The following is a 9,382-nucleotide window of genomic DNA, read 5'->3' on the forward strand; positions in this document are numbered from 1 at the left end:
GAGTGCTCGCAATTGCAAAAGATGTCCAAGATAGTATATTTATATGTGAAATCTCTCTTCCTTCAACATTCTTTCATGAATTGTTCAAGTGACCAATTCTGCGTTTGCTAACTTCCAATAAGTTTACTATCTATACTTATTATGTGTGAAGTCATTACTCCCCATGTTATAAGCATATGAAACGTATATAAATTCAGATTTATGATATTCAATTCATTCAACCATTTACTCATAGGATATACATGAAGCGTGTGAGTAAATGACAAACTACTCCAAAAAGATATAAGTGAAGAACATTGAGTAGTAAAATAATTAACTAGCCATGGGAGGATTATTTTTCATTCAAGATTTCAGATCCAATGATTTATTCAATCAGCAAGTAAAATCGAAAATGCGCTCCAAGCAAAACACATATCATGTGATGAATAAAAATATAGCTCCGAGTAAGGTATGCCGATAGTTTTGAAGACGGAAGAGGGGATGCCTTCCGGGGCATCCCCAAGCTTAGGCGCTTGAGTTTTCCTTGAATATTACCTTGGGTTGCCTTGGGCATCCCCAAGCTTAGGGTATTTCCACTCCTTATTCTCCTTATATCGATATCTCACCCAAAGCTTGAAAACTTCAATCACATAAAACTTAACAGGACTTCGTGAGATAGGTTAGTATGATAAATAGTAAACCATTCACTTTGGTACTGTCAAAGACAAGATTCATAATTGTTCTCACACAATGCCTACTGTACCATATCATTTCTACAATTTATATTGAGAAATATAAGCCATAGAAAATAGAAAACAAGCAAACTATGCAATGAACACAGAATCCGTGAGAAACAGAATAGTCTGTAATGATCTGAACAGAAACCATACTTCTGCTACTCCAAAAATTATGAAATAAACTGGTGGACGTGAGGAATTTGTCTATTAATCTTCTGAAAAAAGAATCAACTCAATCACACTCTTCTGTAAAAAATGACAGCTAATCTCCTGAGTGCAAAGTTTCTGTATTTTACAGCAAGATCACATTAACTTTCACCCAAGTCTTCCCAAAGGTCTTACTTGGAACTTTATTGAAACAAAAGATATAATACATGATTAATACAATAGCTTAATCATGAGAACACACAAAAACAATAAGGGTAAATATTGGGTTGTCTCCCAACAAGGGGTTTTCTTTAATGCCTTTTAGCTAGGCATGCTGACTTCAATGATGCTCACATAAAAGATAAGAATTGAAACATAAAGAGAGCATCATGAAGAATATACCTACCACATTTAAACCTGACCCACTTCCTATGCCTAGGGATTTTGTGAGCACATAATTTATGGGAACAAGAATCAACTAGCATAGGAAGGCAAAACAAGTATAATTTCAAAACTTTAAGCACATAGAGAGGAAACTTGATATTATTGCAACTCCTACAAGCATGTATTCCTCCCTCATAATAATTTTCAGTAGCATCATGAATTACTTCACCAATATAACCAGCATATAAAGCATTCTGTTCATGATCTACAAGCATAGAAATTTCACTAGTCTTCACATAAGCAAAATTCTTCTCATTCGGAACAGTGGGAGCAAACTCAACAAAGTAACTGTCATGTGAGGTATAATCCAATTGAAAATTAAAATCATGATGAAAAGTTTCATGGTTAACATTATTCTTTATAGCATACATGTTGTCACAATAATTATCATAGATAACAACTTTGTTCTCATAATCAATGGGAACCTTCTCCGAAATAGTGGAATCATTACTAACTAAAGTTGACGCTCTTCCAAATCCACTTTAGATTATAGTATTATTCATACTCCAAATATATAACTGAAGTTCATGGAGCTATATACTAACCAATATCCAAGCTCAAAATATGTAAGTGAAGCACACAAAGCATTCTATAAAACCATACTCAAAAGATTTAAGTGAGGCACAAAGAGCAATTCTATAAGATCATACTTAAAAGATATAAGTGAAGCACATGAAGCATTGTATAAATCAATGAAGGGCTATCTCATACTAGCATGGGTCATAAAGGAAAAACAAAAAACACAAATGACACAAATCGTGTGAACAAAACAAAAATCGAGGTATACCGATAATTGTTGAAGAAGAAAGATGGGATGCCAACCGGGGCATCCCCAAGCTTAGATGCTTGAGTATCCTTAGAATATTTACTTGGGGTGCCTTGGGCATCCCCAAGCTTGATCTCTTGCCTATCTTTATTCTTCTCACATCGGTAACTCCTCGTTCTTCGAACACTTCATCCACACAAAACTTTGACAAAAACTTTGTGAGATCCGTTAGTATAATAAAGCAAATCACTACTTTTAGGTACTGTTGCAAACTCATTCCAATTTCATATTATAAATATATCTATTGTATTCCAACTTCACCATGGTTCATACACCTCGATACTACCCATAGATTCATCAAAATAAGCGATCACCACATAGAAAATAGAATCTGTCAAAAACAGGACAGTCTGTAGTAATCTGAAAGTTTAGCATACTTGTGTAACTCCAAAAATTCTAAGAAAATATGAAAAATTTAAACAATTTTTACAGAAGGAATGTGCAAAAAGTTTCAAACCCATTTGACTTTCCAGTAAAAAAATGTAAATTTATGCGCTATAGCCAAAGTTTCTATTTTTGTACTGCACAGAGTAAACAAACAATCTAATCATCCTAAAACCAAGGCTTGGCACATTATTTTTATAATACAATGGATATATGCAAGGGGAATAATTCTTTTTATAGAAGCTTCCATGAATTTTTTTACATTGTTTCCATGAGCATGAACACAAGTGTTCAACGCCGACCCTCACTTCTCCAATGCATAACCTTCCAATCACTTCTCTTATTGAAAAACTTTTTAGGTATGAGAGGCAAGTAAATTTTTTTTGTATTTTCATTCTTTAAAAAATTTTGTATGTTTCACCCACAAGTAAACATAAACAAAAAAGGAAAAACAAAATTTACCTAGTGAAGAAAGCAAACAAGCACACACGAGAATATCAACCCCACGCTATTGCTCCCCAGCAACGGTGCCAGAAAAGAGCTTGATAATCCCCAAGTGCACGGAATCATCGTAGAAATTCCCAAAGGTGGAAGTGATAAGTATGGAGTGTCGAACCCACAAGGATCTAAAGGTAAGATCAATATTCTCTCAAGCCCTATCTGCCACTGATACGACTCTACGTACACCGAACGTTTGCTTCCAACTAGAAACGAGAAATAAAACTACGTTGTGGGTATGAAGAGGATAACTTTTCATGATATCGGAGAGATAAAATATAAAAGTAGGTCCTGTTATCATAAAGTTAGAATATATTACTAAATATTATAAATAGCGAGTGTGGAATAATGATGGACTGGTGTGCGGAATTGTCTTAGGCAATTGTTAACAAGACCGATAGTCGTCATTGCAATTTCATATGAGGGACAGGCATAAGCTAACATACTTTGTCTTCTTGGATCATATGCACTTATGATTGGAACTTTATCAAGCATCCGCAACTACTAAAAATCATTAAGGTAAAACCCAACCATAGCATTAAAGCATCAAGTCCCCTTTATCCCATACGCAACAACCCCCTTACTCGGGTTTATGCTTCTGTCACTCAACCAACCCACTATAAGCGAATCATGAACATATTGCAACACCCTACAACGGGAATCCCTCACGCTTGCGCGACACGGAGGGCATAATAGGACAACACCAAAATAAAACATACAACTCATACCAATCTAGATCATCAATCAACCCAAAGACAAAGGATGTCTACTCAAAACATCATAGGATGGCAACACATCATTGGATCATAATATGTGGCATAAAGCACCATGATCAAGTAGGGATTACAGCGGGGTGCGGGAGAGTCGACTGTGTAAAAGAGATGAGGGTTGTGATGATGATGGTGATGTTGATGAAGACAATCACCGCGGAGATGATTCCCCTCCCGATGGCACTCCGGCGCCACCGAGAGAGAGGAGGAGAGGTTCTCCCCCTTGTGCTTCCTCCTCCATGGCCTCCCCCCTAGATGGGGATAGGTTCTCCTTCTGGTCCATGGCCTTCATGGTGATGATGGCCCCTCCGGGATCCTCCTTCATGCCCTCCGATGATGATGGCCCCCTCCGGCAGGGTGCCAGAGAGGGCCTAGATTGATTTCTCGTGGCTACAGAGGCTTGCGGAGGCGGAACTTCCGATCTAGGTTATTTTCTGGGGGTTTCTGTATTTATAGGAATTTTTGGTGTCGGTTTCACGTCAGGGGGTCTCCGAATCGTCCACGAGATAGGGGCCCACGCCCAGGGGGTAGGGCGCGCCCCCACCCTCGTGGACAACCCGGGACTCTTCTGGCCCAACTCTTTTACTCTGGGGGCTTCTTTTGGTCCATAAAAAATTGTCAAAAATTGACACGTCAATTGGACTCCGTTTGGTATTCCTTTTTTGTAAAACTCAAAAACAAGGAAAAAACAGAAACTGGCACTGGGCTTTAGGTTAATAGGTTAGTCCCAAAAATCATATAAAATAGCATATAAATGCATATAAAACATCTAAGATGGATAATATAATAGCATGAATACTTCATAAATTATAGATACGTTGGAGACGTATCACCGACCTGCTTCTTTCTTGGGCCCGAATGGCCATTAGGGCCTTCACACTTTGCGCCAGGCCCACAACTTACTCCGGCCTATATTCGGCCTAGATTTTAGTTAGGCCTTTTGTGGACCCAACGCTTAGTTTGGCCCATGTAGCGTTGGGCCGTTAACAGGCTGAATATTCGGGTAGCCTGTTACGACCCAGAAGAAACCATGGGCCTTTAGAAGGCCGAAATTCATGTTGGGCCTCAATTTTCACTAGTCATCGACTGGCCTTTAGCAGGCTGAAAGGTAGACCGGGCCTTTTTAGGCCCAGTTATATGACGGGCCGTTACCAGACCGAAACATATTTCGGGCCTGAGTTGGCCCACTGATACGTCCATTTTGCATCATGCTTTTATATCGATATTTATTGCATTATGGACTGTTATTTCACTTTATGTCACAATACTTATGGCTATTCTCTCTTATTTTACAAGGTTCACATAAGGAGGGAGAATGCCGGCAGCTGGAATTCTGGGCTGGAAAAGGAGCAAATATTAGAGACCTATTCTGTGCAACTCCAAAAGTCCTGAAACTTCACGGGATGTCTTAAAAGAAATAAAGAAAAATCCTCGCCAAAGATGAAGGCCAGGGGGCCCACACCCTTCTCACGAGGGTGGGGGGCACCCCCCCTAGGGCGCGCCCCCTACCTCGTGGGCCCCCTGGTGGCTCTCCGATGCCCATCTTCTCCTATATGAGGTCTTTCGATGAGAAAAAAATAGGAGGAACTTTTCGGGACGAGACTCCACCACCACGAGGCGGAACCTTGGCAGATCCAATCTAGAGCTCCGGCAGAGCTGTTCTGCCGGGGATACTTCCCTCCCGGAGGGGGAAATCATCACCATCGTCATCACCAACGCTCCTCTCATCGGGAGAGGGAAATCTCCATCAACATCTTCACCAGCACCATCTCATCTCCAAACCCTAGTTCATCTCTTGTATCCAATTCTTGTCTCAAAGTCCGGGATTGGTGCTAGTAGGTTGCTAGTAGTGTTGATTACTCCTTGTAGTTGATGCTAGTTGGTTTATTTGGTGGAAGATCATATGTTCAGATCCTATATGCATATTATTACCCCTCTGATTATGAACATGAATATGCTTTGTGAGTAATTGCGTTCGTTCCTGAGGACAAGGGAGAAGTCTTTCTATGAGTAGTCATGTGAATTTGGTATTCGTTTGATATTTTGATAATATGTATGTTGTCTAGCCTCTAGTGGTGTTATGTGAACGTCAACTACATAACACTTCACCATTATTTGGGCCTAGAGGAAGGCATTGGGAAGTAATAAGTAGATGATGGGTTGCTAGAGTGACAGAAGCTTAAACCCTAGTTTATGCGTTGCTTCGTAAGGGGCTGATTTGGATCCACATGTTTCATGCTATGGTTAGGTTTACCTTAATACTTTTGTTGTAGTTGCGGATGCTTGCAATAGAAGTTAATCATAAGTGGGATGCTTGTTCAAGTAAGAACAGCACCCAAGCACCGGTCCACCCACATATCAAATTATCAAAGTATCGAACGTGAATCATATGAACGTGATGAAAACTAGCTTGACGATATTCCCATGTGTCCTCGGGAGCGCTTTTCCTATTATAAGAGTTTGTTCCGGCTTGTCCTTTGCTACAAAAGGATTGGGCCACCTTGCTGCACTTTATTTACTTTTGTTACTTATTGCTCGTTACAATCTACCTTATCACAAAACTATCTGTTACCACTTATTTTAGTACTTGCAGAGAATACCTTGCTGAAAACCGCTTATCATTTCCTTTCGCTCCTCGTTGGGTTCGACACTCTTACTTATCGAAAGGACTACGATAGATCCCCTATACTTGTGGGTCATCACCCATTGATATCATGGGCCTTTAAGAGGCCAAAAGCTTAGTGCATGCATCAACGGGCCAAATTATATGACAGGCCTTTAACAGGCCCAAAGTCACGCTGGGCTGAACTGTTGCCACCTTTATCACGGGCCGTTAGTGGGCCGTATGTAGCGTCGGACCATATATGGCCCATGGGAAGCACGGGCATTCCCAGGCCGAAAGACACACCGGGATGAAATGGGCCCATGTCTACATCGGGCCTCTAACAGGCCAAAAGTCGCTGGGCCGTAATTGGGCCCAAATATTCGGTGCACAATTAATGGGCCAGATCTGGCTTCGGGCCGTAAATGGGCCTTATTAAACAGGTCGTTATTGGGCTGGACCACTAGTACCTGAGTAAGTACTACGGGCCTTTGACTAGGTTGGCCTTTTTAACCTATATGGGCCTTTGTTGGGTCGTGCCATGTGTCAACGTATCATAGGCGCCTCCTGTCCAATGAGTGGATGACATCTGTCCCAACGGTGAGCCAACACGTGTTTCCTCCGGCCAATGACAATTTTACACATGGAAAATCCTCATTGGTCCGGGCCGTTAACGGGTTATCGGATCCAAAACCAGACCCTGATAGTGTAACAGCGACCCGTTACGGTGGATGCCACGTGTCGGTCACCCTTGACAAAAGCACTTCTATGATGCACGATTTATCGTCATGGAAGTTGACACTTCCGTGATGATAATTTTGGTAATGTCATGGAACACTTCTACGACAGCACATGTATGACTATCTTGATTCTGTCATAAAAATTTCATGGATGTACATGCATGACAGAAAAGATGACCTACTGTGACAAACACGTATCATCACGGAAGTGTCTTTTTTTGTAGTGCGAGCTCCTGGTCCACCGGATCGTGGAGGCAGTTTTCGGCGACGCCCGTAGGGGATCACGATCGCCGGGAGGAATTGTGGTGGCGCAGCATGGGAGCTCGAGGACGATGGGCGGGAGCTTGAGGAGGACGCACTGGAGCTTGAGGAGGATGCGCAGGAGCTCAAGGAGGACGCACGCGAGCTCAAGGAGGACGTGGAGGTTCGGGTGACACCCGCTGGTAATCACGACGGGAGGGCATCGCGGCGAGGCATGTCTTAACAGCGAAGGCGGAGAAGCAGGTACTTGGCAACGGCGGAGGCAGAGTAGGTACGTCGCGACGGCGATGGAGCACTTCCTGGTGGGCGACGAATCGCGCAGCTAGGCGACGCCGGCCCCTTTCGACGACGGAAGAAGAAGATGCAGGCGGAGGGACTTGTTTCAAACAGTTTGGAAACTCTCAAAGCTTTTATGCAAAATCACCAATGTATTGTGTGTACAACAATAATTTTGGGATGGAGGGAGTATTATTTTTGGGACTAACCTATGAACCTAGAGCCTAGTGCCAGTGCCAGTTTCTGTTTTTTCCTTGTTTTGAGTCTAAAGAAAAGGTATATCAAACAGAGTCCAAATGGAATAAAACTTTCACGATGATTTTTCTTGGACCAGAAGATTTGGGGAGGGGGTCAGAAGACTCACGTGGAGTCCACAAGCCCTCAGGGCGTGCCCTGGGGGGCGCCCCTGGCTTGTGGATGAAGGAAATATGCCCTAGAGGCATATTTCCTGATATCGTGATAAATGTTTATTATTCATGCTAGAATTGCATTAACCGGAAACTTAGTACATGTGTGAATACATAGACAAACAGAGTGTCACTAGTTTGCCTCTACTTGACTAGCTCGTTGAATCAAAGATGGTTAAGTTTCCTAGCCATAGACATGAGTTGTCATTTGATTAACGGGATCACGTCATTAGAGAATGATGTGATTGACTTGACCCATTCCGTTAGCTTAGCACGATGATCGTTTAGTTTGTTGCTACTGCTTTCTTCATGACTTATACATGTTCCTCTGACTATGAGATTATGCAACTCCCGAATACCGGAGGAACACTTTGTGTGCTACCAAATGTCACAATGTAACTGGGTGATTATAAAGGTGCTCTACAGGCGTCTCTGATGGTACTTGTTCAGTTGGCATAGATCAAGATTAGGATTTGTCACTCCGATTGTCGGAGAGGTATCTCTGGGCCCTCTCGGTAATGCACATCACTATAAGCCTTGCAAGCAATGTGACTAATGCGTTAGTTGGAGGATGATGCATTACGGAACGAGTAAAGAGACTTGCCCGTAACGAGATTGAACTAGGTATTGAGATACCGACGATCGAATCTTGGGCAAGTAACATACCGATGACAAAGGGAACAACGTATGTTGTTATGCGGTTTGACCGATAAAGATCTTCGTAGAATATGTAGGAGCCAATATGAGCATCCAGGTTCCGCTATTGGTTATTGACTGGAGACGAGTCTTGGTCATGTCTACATAGTTCTCGAACCCGTAGGGTCCGCACGCTTAAAGTTTAGTGACGATCGGTATTATGAGTTTATGTGTTTTGATGTACCGAAGGTAGTTCAGAGTCTGGGATGTGATCACGGACATGATGAGGAGTCTCTAAATGGTCGAGACATAAAGATTGATATATTGGACGGCTATATTCGGACACCGGAAGTGTTCTGGATGGTTTTAGAGAAAACCGGAGTGATGGAGGGGTTACCGGAACCCCCCGGGGAAGTATTGGGCCTTAGTGGACCCGAGGGGAGAGAGAGGGCTGCAGCCCAGGAGGTCACACGCCCCCTCCCATGAGGAGTCCGAATTGGACTAGGGGAGGGGGGCGCGACCCCTCTTTCTCTCTCCCTCTCCCTCTCTTTCCTTCCCCCTTCCCCCTTCCTAGTAGGACTAGGAAAGGATGAATCCTACTCCTACTAGGAGGAGGATTCCTCCTCTCCTTGGGCGCACCAAGGCTGGCCAGCTTCCCCCTTGCTCCTTTATATA

The sequence above is a fragment of the Triticum dicoccoides genome, chromosome 7A (assembly GCF_002162155.2).
Source record: "Triticum dicoccoides isolate Atlit2015 ecotype Zavitan chromosome 7A, WEW_v2.0, whole genome shotgun sequence".
In the NCBI taxonomy this organism is placed as follows: domain Eukaryota; kingdom Viridiplantae; phylum Streptophyta; class Magnoliopsida; order Poales; family Poaceae; genus Triticum; species Triticum dicoccoides.